We start from the raw sequence: 3,884 nt of genomic DNA on the forward strand, positions 1-3,884 counted from the left end.
GGCTGGTTTCGAACTCACAGCAATCCTCCTGCCTCAGCCTCCTGAGTGCTGGGATTACAGGCGTGCACCACCACAACTGGCTTAAAAATAAGTTGTTTTAAAAATAAATTTTGTAGGGCTGGGGATTTAGCTCAGTGGTTCCACCACCTGCCTCACAAGCACAAGGGCCTGAGTTTGATCCCCAGTACCAAAAAAACCTACAAATTTTGCATTCGGTCTCATGCCTGGGTTCTGGGCCAACGGGTGAGGCAGTGTGAGCAGGGTGACTTTCTGATATCACCCTGTCTCAAAGGCTGCAGAATAGTTCTGATTTCCACCTCAGGCTTCATCTGTCACAGGGCTGGTGTAGCATCTCAGAGCTCCCGCGTGAGACTGAATGCAAATACATTTTTTAAAAATTGAGGACCCTAACAAGTAACACAGACACATACGTGTAGGTCCTCAGCAAGCTCTCATACAAATGCCTCTGGTATTAGTGCCAGCAAAAAAGGCAGATGATACTCAGGGGGAAAAGAAGTAGGTAGAATGCTTTATCTGATTGGCAAATTTGTGAGGAAAACCATTAATGAAAATTCTCTTATCTTCTCCCCTAACAAGGCAGCTGTTCACACCCCCTTTCTTCCCCAAGCCCTGCTGTGATTTGTCTGACTGCCCGGCGGAGTTGACCTCACTGTCCCGCTGGCTGAGTGCCCCTTGGGGCCGGTACCCTTCTCAGGGGCTCTTTGATGACAAGAATGCAAAGAAGAAGGCCAGGATTAGCTCAATGGTGTTACCACCTGTTCGCAAGTGCAGGGTCCAGAGTGGATCCCCGGTACCAAAAAGCAAAACAAACAAACAAAAAAGAATGCAAAGAAAGGCACTGATTTAGCAGACTAGATGTCATCATATTACAGTTCCTTAAGAGAAAATATTATAATGCTATAAAAATTGTTCCCAAGTTCAATCCCCGGTACAAACAAAACAAAACAAAACAATGCTATAAAAATTGTAATACAGCTAATTTGAGGTGCCACAGTTGTAAATGCATATTACACGGACCAGCACAGGGGCACCTGTGAGATTTCCACATTAAAACTTAGAGATTTCCTGGACCAGGGCTTTAGCTCAGTGATGCTGCCGCCTGCCTCGCAAGGTTCTGAGTTGGATCCCTAGGAAAAAAAACAAAAAACAAAAACTTAGAAATTTCTTGATAAACTATTGGCCCATGAAGAAGTGCCTGGGGTGCAAATTACTCAAAATTAAATTTGTTGATATATAGTAATTTTAATTGGCATGAAGACTATTAATTTATATTTATGTTTGAGCAGTAGTTATTTGAATTCAAGCCACTAACTACATCTGCTTCCTTTAGGCTTTTAATTGATTTTATTAGTAAAAACACTGATAAAAATGCTTAGAGCAGTTTGTAGCACTGTGGTACAAGCCCCCCATGGGACAGCCATGCCTGACATGCACCGCCAGTGGTCCAAGCTGGCAGAAACGTGTTAAACCTGTTTGATTCTGAGTTGAGTATCAGCAAGACACATGGCTACAACGCTAAAGTCACAACTTCCAAACTCACTTCCATCAATAATAAAGATGAAGACAAATGTGGAAGTGTGCTCCTATATTCCCAGCTGTGTGGGACGCTGAGGCAGGAGGATCACAAGTTCAAGCACAGCCTGGGCAATTAAGTAACTTATCAGAAACCTTACCTAAAAAAACAAAAACAAAAACAAAATCAAGGGCTGGGGTTGGAACTCAGTGTGAAGGCCTTGGGCTCAACCCTGTTGGGGGGTGTGGATAACTGATAAAGTCTGCAACATGGATGCTCAACAAAAGAGGGTCATAAAAGGTTACACATGGTGTTACTCCTTTTACACGAAATATCCCAGAGAGACAGAAAATAGATTTGTGGTTGCTCAGGATTGAACTCGGGGAAGGGAGAGTGTGCTAATGTGTAAGTGGCACCTGTTCTTACACGTTACCTTAGCCCTGAACACCTTAGCGTGCTCCCTGAGGAGTAAGGACAGCTTCCTATAAACCCACAATTACCTACCTGGAAAAGTCAACAGTCCAATGATGTCGGCAAATACTCAGTTTCTATTCAGAGTGCTCCAACTATCTCAAAGTGTCCTTTACAGCTTTTTTAAAAATCTAAGATCTGATTTTATTACTAGATTGCATTTTGTTGAATCTCTTCAGCTTCTTTTGACCAAAAACGATTCACAAAATACAGTGGTACTGTGGTTCGCGCCTTAATGTGTTCCACAATTCTGGGGAAGACCATGGCCGTGTCCTTCACCCGATGTGGAGTTTGTGAACAGAAGGAAATTTTTATCAAATGCTTCTATTCAAGGAGCAGATTGTGTTATTGTACGTCAGCGGTTGTGGTGGTTGTTTACGGTGTGGTTTATAGTGGTGGTATTGATGTGTTTTGAGACAGGGTGTCACCATGTAGATGAGACTGATCTGGAGCTCACTATGTAGCCCAGGCTGGTCCGGAACTCACAGCAATCCTCCTGCCTCAGCCTCCTGAGTCCTGGGGTTACAGGCGTGCGCCACCATGTCCAGCTGGTGTTGATGTTTTTTGAGACACTGACTTTTTAAGAATTCAGCCCAATAGTCTTCCTTTTTTAAAAAAAATAGTGTATGTTTTCACTGGCCATTAGAGAACTGTAAATTAAAATAACACTGAGATTCCGACTCACCCGAGAGAGAATGGCCATCAAGAAAGCGAGGAATGACCCGTGCTGGAGCTGTGGGGAGTGTGAACAGCGTGCCCGCTGCGCGTGTCAGTGCGGGGATTCCTCAGAGCTTCCGTCTGCCTCTGCTGTTCCCCTTTAGGTGTCTCCCCACAGAGAGGGTCACCGTGCTCAGGAAGAAAGGAAAAGGAACCGAGCCCCATGGCTCAGGATGAGTTTTATTGGAATTAAAAGCTGAGAGGGACCCCGGTGAGTGGGCACCAGAGCCCTCCGTCCTTACAGGCTGGGGGAAATGCTTTTACCTTGAAACAGGGTTGTGCTTTGAAGTTTGTGATCACGGACTGTCACGCCTACGCGGGCTTTCTCTGGCTGCTGGGGCCGGTGTCTCACAAGGGCACACAGACCCTCAAGCTTGCACCAGTCACCATCCAGCCAAGACAGCAGCTCTCTGACCCTCCGTCTGTCCACAAGGACCCGTGCACACCCACATGTACAGCAGCGTGTGTGTCCATCACAAGTGAATGGACACAGAGAAGGTGGTTTTTACACATCGTGGAGCACTGCTCTGCCCTGAAGGATAAACTCGAGTCATTTATAGGAAAAGGGATGCGCCTCGAGGCTGTCCTGTTAAGTGAAATAAATCAGACACATGCAATTGAATATCACAGAGTTTATCTTGTATGTGAAATTCAAAGCTTAAATAAGGAGCAAAACAAATGAGTATAGGAGGGGCCGGGGATGCAGCTCGGTGGTGCAGGGCCTGCCTGGCAAGCGCGAGGCCCTGAGTTCAAATCCTGGTACCAAAAGAGTAGGAAGAAGGAAGATGGGTTTTCTCAAATGGGAAGGGGACCAAGAGATGGAGGGAGGCGGGGAGGGAAAGGGGATGAGAAAAGGAGCGAAGACGTGTTACACACACGCACAACCCCACACAAGGCAGGTGCACACTGTGTACTGCAAACACATACCCAAAATGGTAGCAATCAAATTAAATCAGTACACGTCTGTGATATGTTGTAGTGAACATTCATTTTGAGTAACTGATTCATGTGTATAACATAGCCTGATCATTTCTGAGCACGTTTCTCCTTTTGCCTTACCCTTCAGTACCCTGCCCCATCTCCTAAAAGTCAACCTTTTTGTTTCTACGTCTTTCATTAATCTTAGTGTTTTATTTAGTTGTATTTTAGATTTCTCATGTAA

This window comes from Fukomys damarensis, unplaced genomic scaffold, assembly GCF_012274545.1.
Source record: "Fukomys damarensis isolate Sample0158 unplaced genomic scaffold, DMR_v1.0_HiC HiC_scaffold_9, whole genome shotgun sequence".
NCBI lineage: Eukaryota > Metazoa > Chordata > Mammalia > Rodentia > Bathyergidae > Fukomys > Fukomys damarensis.